General features: G+C 46.5%; 1 pseudogene; it reads left to right on the top strand.

Moving 5' to 3' along the window:
• Positions 1–10,207: 10,207 nt before the first annotated feature.
• LOC110546710 (alpha-enolase-like) lies at positions 10,208–11,835 on the top strand (annotated as a pseudogene).

Here is an 11,835-nt window from a genome sequence, read left to right as displayed (position 1 = left end):
GCACTGTGATGGATGTGCGTGGTCTGACTCCTGGCTTATCCTTCTCATTCATTCGGGATGTGATAAACGTGTCCTGGGTTCTGGCAGACCCTAGAGCAGGTAGAGCCCTGGGAAGCTCAAGACTGCTTTTCTGGACCATCTCCTGTGTATGTGTAAGTATATGTGTAAACACTCCTGTGGTTGCCTGGTAATGGGGAACCAGCCTCCAAATAAATACTTAAAATTCCAGATGGTAATAAAATGCTGTCAAGATGGGGGATGAGATGGCTCCATGGGTAAAGGCGCTTGCCACCCAGCCTGATGACCCCAGGATCTAAACGGTGAAGGGAAAGAACTGACCCTGCAAGTTGTCTTCTGACTTCCACACATACCCTCTTGTCTGTGCTCCCCACACAAAATAAATAAATGTAGTATCAAGTGCTCTGAAGAAAAAGTAAATCGGTTAGGAGCCTCCAGGGTGAGTGAAAGAAGGGGCTTTTTGTGTCCTTGAAATGAGCTAGTGCTGTGTCTTTGCCCTGTGGGGATCTATGATGTTTTAATTTTATTTCTTGCTGGAAGGGGTCTGAGTTCATTTAAAGCTGAGAGATGGCCTTTGTTTGCCTTCCCCATGTGAAAGGTGAGCTTGTCCAGAGCAGATGACCTAGGAGAACAGAGTTTTGTGTCATTGATTTTAACACTCACTAATGTGGATCATGTTGCTTGTTTTGTTCTGAGACTATCTGTCTCTGACTCATCCCACCTTCTTCCCGTGCTTTTGCTGGTCCATACCATGAAATACCCTTCCCAGTCTGGCTAGCTTCCTCTCCTGTGTCCAGAAAGCCAGCCTTCACTCCCCTGGGCTTTTGTTGCCACATTCCTCTCAGACTTACTTTGAATGACTGATTTATATTATATGCATGAGTGTTTGCCTATATGTGAGTTATGTATGTGCACCACATGTGTGCCTGTTACTGCAAAAATCAAAAGAGGGCATTGGATCCCCTGAAACGGGTCGCAGATGGTTGCCAAACCCAAGTCTTCTGCAAGAGCAGTGTCCTTAGCTACTCTCCAGCCTCTCTCCCTCAGTCTCCTCCCCAGACCTCTATTTTAGATATTTCTGTTATATTCTTAACTGGTTAAGACCCTGCAGAGTCACTTATTTTTCCATCTCTTGGTCTTGTGCAATCTGTGGTCTCTCAGTTTTGCTGCTTTCTTGGTTTTGGCCAAGGGTATGGGGAGTAGTTAATGAGGAAATAAAATGGAGTGTTTCCTATCCAGAAATAAAGCAGAATGAGAAATGATTTCTGTTGAGAACTAACCTTGTGCTTCATGTCACCCAACTCCTGTCCTTTTGTGGGACACATTACAGAAATAACCTGACTAAAGCCCCTCCCCCCAGCTCCTCCTCTGATTGTAGTCAGAGTGGCTCTCCACGGCCATGGTTATGCCCCTACTGCAGCTCGTGTTTATAGCGGGGTCAGGACAAATGGGAGCTAAGCATCTGGAATCACTCGCACATGCACGCACGCGCACATCCTGTTACAGGGGATAGGATCTGCAGTGCCGTATGTCCTTATTATGCCAACATTTACTCTTCTGGGCTGACCTGTCAACTTGATTCACCTAGGAGACAAGCTGGCCACCCTGAATGTGGACAGCACTAGTCCATGGGCTGGCGGAGCCCAGGCCAAATAAAAGGAGAGAGCCAGCAGAGCACCAGCCATCACTCTCCTTTCAGACTGCAGACACGTCAGGCCACCTGATGTTCTTGCTGCTTTAATGGACTGTACCCTCAAACTGAGCCAAGAAAATCTCCCCCCCCCCTTTTCTGGTAAAGTATTTTTTAATGGCATCAAATAAGAGGCTAATAGGGCTATCAAGAATCTCCCAACACCCCTCTGCTAAACCTGTATACCACCCTGGAAAATATTAGGATAGGGAAAGGAGAGGGGTCCCGTTTGATGTGGATTCCTATTTGCTAGAAAAGTATCTAATAGGTTTTCTCCACTAATGAAATAAGCCAATTCAGGTTGGGAAAAAAAAAAAAAAAAGGCTGGGCACAGTGGCACACACCTGCAATCCCAGCACTCGGGGTCCAGAGGTAGGCAAATCTCTGGGAGTTCGAGGCCAGTCTGGTCTCCAAAGCGACCAACAAGGATAGCCAACGCTACACAAAGAAACCCTGTCTTAAAACACACAAGGGCAGGTTTATTTGGAGGCAGCTCTCTGGCTGTTACATGCATCCCAAGGAATGGGGCCAGGGAAATCGCTACACAGACAGGGAGACTGGCAGCGGGAGACAAGGAGCACCTGGGCACTCCTTGAGAGAAAAGGGGATGAGGGAGGAGGGCAAAATGTCTAGGTTATACAGGAAAGAGCCTCTGGGGGAAGGGAAGCCCAGCCCCAGGGCTGGGAAGTTCAGGGGTATGCCAGACACACCTTGCAACAGGTAGGGCCTGAGGGATGCTGGGAAAGCCTGGAGCCCTGACGAAATTTGATAGGTTAAATAGGTACCTCAGCCTCTTGTCCTGAGTCTGAAACCCCACAGTATCCCAGTGCTTACAGGTGACATTGAGAGCCTGACCAGAGTGGGCAGTGCAGAGTCAGTGTTTACATGTCATTTAATATTCAAGTGGAAAGTAACAAGTTCAGTTGGAGGTTTAATGTCTTTAACAACGGGCATTGGCAGCCTAATTTGTGGTTTAGGTCTAGTCGCTTGTCTTTTATACTGTCTTTAGTAATTAAAGGGTATGAAGTGTATAGTCATGAAGATTATGAGCTTTTTGGCCACTTATAAAAATTTATAGTCTTATAAAACAAACAAAAACACTGTTGCCGTTGAGGCCAGTCTGGTCTACAGAGGGAGTTCCAGTATAGCTAAGGCTACAGAGAGAAACCCTGTCTCTGAAAAAATAATAATCACAACAGTGGTGTTTTATTGTATTTAAATTTTACTTCAAAACAGAACAAAAAAGGGCTTGTAATGTAACTCAGATACCCCACTTAGCATGCACAAGGCTCTGGATTCAATCTCCAGGAACTAAAAAGAAAACAAAAGGGGGAAATTAACAAAGCAACTATTTGGTTATTGGATGATTCTGAGTGTGACGTTCATAGTTACTTTGTGATGGTGCTAAAAATTAAGCTGGGTTAAAGTATCAGTAGATCCTTTAAATCGCTGTTGCCATTTGTTTTATTAAGCGGAGCTAGATGCTTAATAAAACAAATGGCAACAGTGCAAAGATGGAGAAGTAGCAATCAGGCAATACTTTTTTATATTCTTGCATTATTTGGTAGGCATTTTGTTTATTTCTTTTGAGATAGGGTCTCACTGTGTAGCCGTCACTGGCCTGGAACTCACTCCATAGACCAGGCTGACCTCAAACTCGCAGAGATCTGCCTGCTTCTGCCTCCCACGTGCTGAGGGAATAGAGCAATCTTGGTATGCACCACCATTTGGGAAGAAGTTTAAATCATCTAAGAAATAATTGGAGGCACAGGAGGAGAAATACATATGGGAGTATATTGATCTTTAAAGGGGGGAAAGATGACACAGCCTTATCAAGCTACCTGGCCCCACAAGGATATAGCAGAATTTGGAAAAGAGGAAAATGGGTTGATGTAGTATCTTAGAAATTGAAGACAGAACTAGAATGTCTCCCATCCCTCAGCCCCTTCTCTCTATTCTCTTGGTCTCTGCATCATCCATCATCATCTGTCTAGATCACTGTTTTCAGCATTTTAGGACTCTAGCCCCTCCCCCCTTTTGTCATGTCCCCATATACTTTCAGTGCTTACTCTGAAGGTAGTCACAGATTTTTTTGGCTTGAGTTTTTTTGTGGATATATCTATTAAAACTGAGTTGCTATTATTTAAGGCCTTTTATGTGTGTGTCAAGATTGACATTAGAGATGCTGTGTAGTCTCATGCTTGTGGGCCTCTTTTTTTTTTTTTTTTTTTGCCTTTTTAAGACAGGATTTCTCTGTGTAGCCTTGGCTGTCCTGGACTCACTTTGTACCAAGCTGGCCTCGAACTCACAGAGATCTTCCTGCCTCTGCTTCCCTGAGTGTTAGGATTACAGGAGTGTGTCACCAAGCCTTGCTTGAGGGGCCTTTTCTTAAAAGGCCCATTCATCTCACCAATTGCCAACAGAAATTATTTTCAAAATATCAGTCAAATTTCTGGTGAAGAGAGTACTCAGATGACTCTTTTGGGGCACAGCTACATGGAGGATTCTGTTCCCGATGTCTGCACATCTTTGAATTTATAAACAGACTTTGAGAGCTATCTTTATACTATTACCAAGTCAGACTTTTCGGATTCTCACACTTTGTAACAGTTGATTCTGGCATTTGCCTCATGAGAGGCCATGAAGTATAGTTGTCAAGGATCTAGGCTCCCTGACACCCATCGCCTGAGTCCAGGCCCCTGCCTTAAAACTTTCTTCCTCTGTAAAAAGTTGTCGTTTATGGAACCCACCTCTGGGAAGTTCTAGAGGATTAAGAATAAGTCCCTGTGAAGTGCCTATTGTGAGGGAAACGCTCAATAAATTTGGCTAGTATTATAGAGTTTGTTAGTGAGACTCTCCAATCCGGCACTAAGTTTCGGTGAACGTTGGCATAGCCTAGGCGGGAGCACAGGCTCCAAAGGCATCCATAAAGGGTTAGCACTCCAGGGGCCAAAAGCTGCCTCAGGGCCAAGAGATTTGGGGGCAGGAGAGATGGTTCAGTGGTTAAGAGTGCCTGCAGCTCTTCTAGAAGACCAGGGCTTAATTCCCAGCACCCATATGGTGGCTCTCAACCCCCTGTAACTGGAGCTCCAGGGGGTTCAATGCCTCCAGCTCTGAGGACACCTACACTCTGGTGCCCACAGACACATACTGCCTACCCTACTACCCAAAAAGCAACAGACAACAGGAAGCCATCGAAAAGAACTCTTCAGGAGTGTGATAAAGAGCCGGGCATGGAGGCACACACCTTTAATCCCAGCACTTGGGGCAGAGGCCACCCTAGTCTGCAATGTGAGTTCCAGGGCTGCCAGGGCTATACAGAGAAACTCTGTCTTTAAAAAAAAAAAAAGTGTGATAAGGATGCTGAAGTACAGTTCTTCACAATTGATGGCTTCTGGCGGGGATGAGCATGGGGAAGGACTCAGTTTTCTTTAACGGGGCTGGTGGACACCGGCAGTTGGACCAGTGGGTAACCAGTGAGGATATGGGTAACACAAATTGGATTTTTGTTGTTGTTGTTGTTTGTTTGTTGGCTTTTTTTGTTGTTTTGGTGTGGGATTACACAAGTTGGGGGAGGGCGTGGACCCAGGAGGACTGGGAAGTGAGTGTGATCAGGGGGCATTTTGTGAATTTACCAAATAATGAATAAAAATGCTGTTAGGGGTTTAGGAATAGCCGTGCACTGACCACTCAAACACCAGACTCAGATTGGTGGAAGTTTATTGAACGCTGAGCAAAAACTGACCCGTCACGGCCACTGCCTGGATTCGGGAACCAGACTGACAACGGTCTATTTCTAAGGCAGGTTTTCTATATGAAAAACAATAACCAGGTAACAACCAGGTTGCCAGGTGTAGGAAGCGAGGGGCCACCGTTACATCATTTTGACTAGCTAAACCTAATTGATTTTGTTCCAAGTGTGACTAGGGACCTAGACAGCGCACTTCACGCTGATGGGCTGGGATTTAGGGGAGGGGAGCTCTGGGGGGCTCTCTGGGAGTAAGGAACACCGGGGCCTGAGAACTTGAACTTGATTTCACCTTATGATCAGCATGGAGACAGGGAGGCGAAGTGGCTTCCGGGAATGTTATAGCAGGTTAGCAGGTGTTAACAGAGGAGCTACAGCGACGCTAAGAACTCAAGTAGGTCTCCACAGAGGGGCTAGAGAGGTTAAACAGGTTACAACAAGTACTATGTTGGAAAAAAATACCTACAGCTAAAAATATAAAGATACGGTGTAAAACAATCTACGGCAGAGGGTTTAACACAGTGTTAGAACTATTTCAAAGGTGAGGTGAGTGAGTACTTGGGGAATGTGGGTGACTGGAAAAACTGCAGCGGCTCCACCCTCATGCCTACAAATGCATAGGACCAGCAGCCTAAGGACTGGAGCAAGATCTACACCCTTCCCGCCACAGTTCGCAGAGCCCACTGCGTGGTGCACCGGCTCAGGAGTGAAGCTTTCCCAGAAGGTGGTGTGCAGAGGCCTGAGGACAGAGTGGGCCCCCACCTAGCTGGGAACACGAGCGTTTGCGTCATTAGTGTTTGTATATTTGGGATCCTTGGAAGGGGGCTGACTTTGACTGCCTCGCACCAGCCGCTAAGGAGCTGCGGTCCCTGCCCACCTGTACCCTCCCCGAGCTGCTGCTATTTGCCAGAAGAGTGGTGTGATGGCCAAATGACCATGTTAGGGGTACCTAGTGATGCAGTGCATCATGGGAGCAGGAGCACGCGGCTGCCATGTGAAACTTCCTGGGGAGGCTGGCAGAGTAACTCTCAGATTAAGTCCGGTAAGAATTCTTTCAGTGTACACAGAGATCGCAAACGAGGCTGCAATTGGATTAGGCTGGCCACCCAGCTGAGCTAATGCTCTGGGGAAGACTGGGCCCCGAGGTACAAATCCACATAGCATGTGTAAGTTTTAGTAGGGGTTACTGAACAGAGGTGATTCTGAGCTGGGCGTGGCGCACGCCTTCAATCCCAGCACTCAGGGAGGCAGAGGCAGAGGGATCACCATTATTAGTTCGAGGCCAGCCTGATCTACAAAGTCCAGGGCAGCCAAGGCTACAGAGAGAAACCCTGTCTCAGAAAACAAAACAGTAGGGACTCTGTAGGAGTGGGATTGGTTTGATAACCGCCTTTTCAGACGGTTCTGTAAGTAATTGTTTTCCCAAGGTCAGAAACAAGCAGAGATACAGAAGCAGCTCAGCATTCCTTGTTCTTGACTGTGTTAGAAGTAAGGCTTTCACAATGTAAAACAGCATTTTGACTGTGTCATATATATATCAAAGGTAATAAATGTAATAAATATAATTTCCCCATGCTAAGACTAGTGAAAGACCAAAGTAGCAATACCACCAAAGTTCAAGTTGGTGAACCAATCTGTATATTGGGATTAGTACGGAGTATGGCTGAGGCATTGCTTATAGAAGCAGGACAACTCAAAAGCAGCTGCATAAGCAAAAGCCCACCCCAGTATGACTGAGGACTCAAGAAAAAAAAAAAAAAAAAAACTGGAACCCGGAGCTCACTGCGTTACTTGTAGGTAGCTCAAGAGATAGGAGTCTTCAGTTTCCACCGTGTTCCAGTGAGTAGATGGGCAACACAAATTGGATGTGGTGGTTTTTTGTTTGTTTGTTTGGTTGGTTGGTTGGTTGGCTGGTTGGTTTTGGTGGTGGGGAGGGCACAAGGATGGCAGCAATGGGGAAGTGAGTGTAATAAGGGTACATTGTACAAAATTCCAAATAATAAAAATATTATACTGGGAAAAGTTATTTTTCTTCTGGGGGAGGACAGAGAGAGAGAGAGAGAGAGGAGAGAGAGACAGGAGACAGAGAGGTCTTCCAGGCAGCTCCATAATTCTTACTGTTATATAACCTCGGGATGGAGGGGCTTTGTATATTTAGTCAGTTTCAGGGACTTCCTGAGTCTTAAGAAACTTTCCTTTACAGTGGTTCTCGACATTCCTAATGTTGTTGACCCTTTAATACAGTTCCTCATGTAGCAGAGACCCCCAACCATAAAATTGGTTTGTCACTACTTCATAACTGTAATGTTGCTACTGTTATGAATCCTAATGTTAATTTTTTGGAGATAGCATTCACAATCCACAGGCTGAGAACCGCTGCTTTACAACTCTCTGATCTGGAAGGAACTTCCTTCCAGGATGGAATATTTAAACTCAGAGGAAACTGCTACATGAAAGTGGGGAGGCTGTTTACCTTATGGTCAGGAAGGGTAGGGGGCGAGGGAGTGAGGAGCTGGAAGGAGGATAGGAATGAATGCCTTCACTCATGGGCTTTCTCCTCCCCTCTTCCCCTTAAATTCCACCTAGACCTTTGCCTATGAGATAGCACTAATTTTAAGATTTTTCTTGTCTTAGCAAACCATGTCTGGAAACACCTTCCAGACACATCTAGAAGTGTGTCTTACAGGCGCTTTTCAGTCTAGTCAAGTTGGTAATCAAGGTTAACCATCGCCCTAGCTTAGGTCAGTTTGTGACATGCTATAAAATTTACAGGCGGTGCACTCATGATTGCAGTTACTAGACATTCTGTCATAGCTGTAGGCTGTGTCTCATTCTGGAGAGTTTGTTCTGGCTAGTTTTATGTCAGCTTGACATAAATTAGAGTTATCTGAGAGGAGGGAACCTCGGTTGAGAAAAATGCCGCTCTAAGAGCAGGCTGTAGGCAGGCAAGTCTGGAGGATATTTTCTTAGTGATTGATGGGAAGACCTAGCCTGTTGTGGATAGGAACATCTCTGGGCTGGTGGTTCTGGGTTCTATAAGTGAGAAGGCTAAGCAAGCAATGAGGAGCGAGCCAGTAAGCAGCACCCCTCCATGGCCTCTTCATCAGCTCCTGCTTCCAGGTCCTTCCCAGTTTGAGTTCCTGCTCCAACTGCCTTGAATGATAAACTGTGATCTGGAAGTATAAACATTATAAACACTTTCTTCCCCAAGTTGCTGTTGGCCATGACATGTCATAGAAACTGTAACTAAAAGTTCCATGAGAGTCCTAATCTGTGGCCTTCTGGCTGCCATGGCTGTTGCCTAGGGGCTTTGCTGAAGATCCGTATGTCTTAGGTTGGTCCCTTCAGAAGCTGACTCTGAGACAGGAATTGGGGAGAAAGTAGTGTCTTTATGTAGAAGTCCTGAGCAACCGTGTCCTGATGACACAAAGAACTGAGAAAGTAGACAATAAAAAGTACACAAACGAGGGGCTGGAAAGATGCTTCAGCAATGAACATTGCTGCTTTTGCAGAAGGTCCTGATTTAGATCCTGGTATGATAGCTCACAACAGTCTGGAGCTCCAGTTCCAAGGGACCCAATATCTTCTGGCCTTTGTGGGTACCGCTTGCAAACACACACACACACGTATGAATGAAAAGCCAGGAGTGGTTGTGGATGCCCTTAATGCAAGCACTTGGAAGGCAGAAGCAGAAGGATCAGAAGTTTAAGGTTATCTTCAGATACATAGCAAATTTGAGGCTAGCCTGGGATACATGAGATCTTGTTTCAAATGTGTGTATGTGCATGTATGTGAGCACTTGCTCTGGGCATCTGGGCTAAAACACCCCTGGCACACTTGGAGGAACTCTGTGACATGTACTCAGAGCTATCTGAACAGAGGGAGGTGATACCTCAGCTCTTTTCCTCTCTGAGAACTGCTTGTTCTTGGGAACCTGCTGGCGTGTGTAAGTGGTAGCAGGGATGTGGGCAGGGCACCATTTGCTGTCATCAGAAGGGTCCCTTGGAAGGTGGACGTAATTCCCTCTATAATCAACTAGGGACAGTAGGTTTGCCAGTACTTCTAAGCATGGCACCTAACTATCTTAGTCTAGCCTAGATTAACACATTAGTAAAGTCCCCCCCCCCCATTCCAAGAGACCCAGGGCTATGCAACATAAAGCAACCCCCAAATATTTAGTCGCTCTTTCTAGTCTCAAGAAGTCCTGTGGGTTGGGTGCCTCACCTGCTTCTCTTGATGTTGTAAAGCAAGCACATACATTACTTTTCATAAACGCCTTGGTTGGAATCAGATCTCTCAGTGTTCAGTGGAATTTAGGAGAAGCCACTGTTCTAGATTGAGTTTCTGCACCAGGCCCCAAAAGACCAAAATGAAGTCATTCATGCCATGCAATTAAACTGCAACTCTCAGGAAGGAAGAAAATCCCCCAACAGACCAGCCATTGTTCCTAAAACCAAGAGACAGCACCTAAGCTTCGGGGCCCCAGGCAACTCGAGCCAGTGCAGGGAAGGTCCCTGTGCTTTCAAACCAGCACGAAAACTAGCTCAGTGTAAAGCCACCCACTGTTTCCTTGTTCCTGCTCAGAACTTCCTTGTCAAAGCCAATTCTTCTGCGCTGCATGGAGGAGAGCCCACTTTAAAAAATTAATAATTAAATTTATTCTTTTATAATTTCATATGTGTATGTAGTGCATCCGGATTAATCTTATTCACACCCTCTTTCATCTTTCTCAACCTATCAACACTCCCTTCTCTCTACAAGTTCCCTTTTTATGTTCATGTGTTTTGTTTTGTTTTGTTTTGTTTTGTGACCCAGTGATTTTAACCAAGACTGTCTATGTGACCTGGGTATGATACTGTCAAAATATCCATAGTGGTCTCATGTATGTATCTAAAGCTGACCACTGGCTGGCAACCCTGAAGTTACCCTGCCTGTCCCAGCTTTCAGTGTGATCAACACAGACAACAAGCTGGCCATGCAAGAGTTCCTGATCCTCCCCGTGGGGGCTTCCTGTTTCCGGGAAGCTGTTCACACTGGAGCAAAGGTTTACCACAACCTGAAGAATGTCATCAAGGAAAAGACTGCACCTAACATTCTGGAGAACAGAGAAGTGCTGGAGCTGCTGAAGAACACAATTGCCACACTGACCAGGTCACCATCTGCATGCACATGCTGCCTCTGAATTCTACAGGTCTGGCAATAGGACCTGGATTTCAAGTCTCCTGATGAATATACCCGACCAGCTGGCTGATCTGTGCAAGTTCTTCATCCCAGAGTATTCAGGGGTGTCTCCATTGAAGATCCCTTTGACCAGGATGACTGGGAAGCTTGGCAGTTCACTGAAGTGGAAGTTTTAGTTTCTTTGTAAACTCAGTTATGTTACATGAATATGTTTTTGTTTTAATCCTAAGTGTGGGATTTTAGTTGGGCTTTAGTTTGTCCACAGCTGATAATTGTCTCAGGCGGGGCGTGGTCTTTGACAGTTGGTAACAGCCTGCCTCATGTGGCTTGGAGAGGGGCATGGACTAGGGATATAAATATGAAAGCCCAGAAAGAGAACATTTGGCACTTTCGGTGGTGGCAAGTGGCAGTTTGGAGAAACCGGAGACTGACCATGGGGTGATTTGGAGCAGACAGACGGAGAGGGACGCTCGGGGCTGCATCAGCTTGGAGGAGATAGCTGGCTGCGTTTGCTGTTGAAGGAGATTGGTGTGTCTCCCAAAGACCCATGGAGCCTAAACAGCCAAGAGAAGTAAAGGGGTCTGTGGCCTCTCTCCCCACTAACCTTCTTTCTCCTACTTAGGGTTGGGGGTTGGAAGGGAGAGGCTTTAAGAATTAAAAAGGAGCTGTACAGTTCACACCTAGCACAGGCATCCAGGTGGTTGGGGATGGGCTCACAGTGACCAACCCTAAGGGGATTGCCAAGGCTGTGGGCGAGGAGTCCTGCAACTGCCTCCTGCTCAAAGTGAACCAGATGGGCCCCCTGACCTGTCTCTGCAGGCCTAAGCTGGCGCATTCCAATGGCTGGGGCGTGATGGTGTCCCATGGCCCTGGGGAGACTGAAGGTACTTTCATCGCTGACCTGGTGGTGGACTCAGCACTGGGCAGATCAAGAAGGGTGCCCCTTGTCTGAGAGCCTGGCTATGTACAGATACTTAGACTCGAGGAAGAGCAGGGCAGCCAGGCCACGTTTGCTGGCAGGTCCTTCAGGAACCTCCTGGCGAAGTAAAGCTAACGCGCAGGCTAGAAATCCCTGGAGCCACCAGCTCCTTAGATCCTTCCTGTTCCTGATGTCATCAAGGAAGCCCAAGGCTGGCCAGGTGCTTGCCCTTCCACGTCACCGCTTGCTTCCTTAGCCTCCGAAGCCTTACCTGACCAC

The sequence above is a fragment of the Meriones unguiculatus genome, chromosome 3 (genome assembly GCF_030254825.1).
Source record: "Meriones unguiculatus strain TT.TT164.6M chromosome 3, Bangor_MerUng_6.1, whole genome shotgun sequence".
Classification (NCBI taxonomy): Eukaryota; Metazoa; Chordata; class Mammalia; order Rodentia; family Muridae; genus Meriones; species Meriones unguiculatus.
Note: the sequence above shows the minus strand (reverse complement) of the source record. Positions and strands in the feature narration are given on the sequence as shown.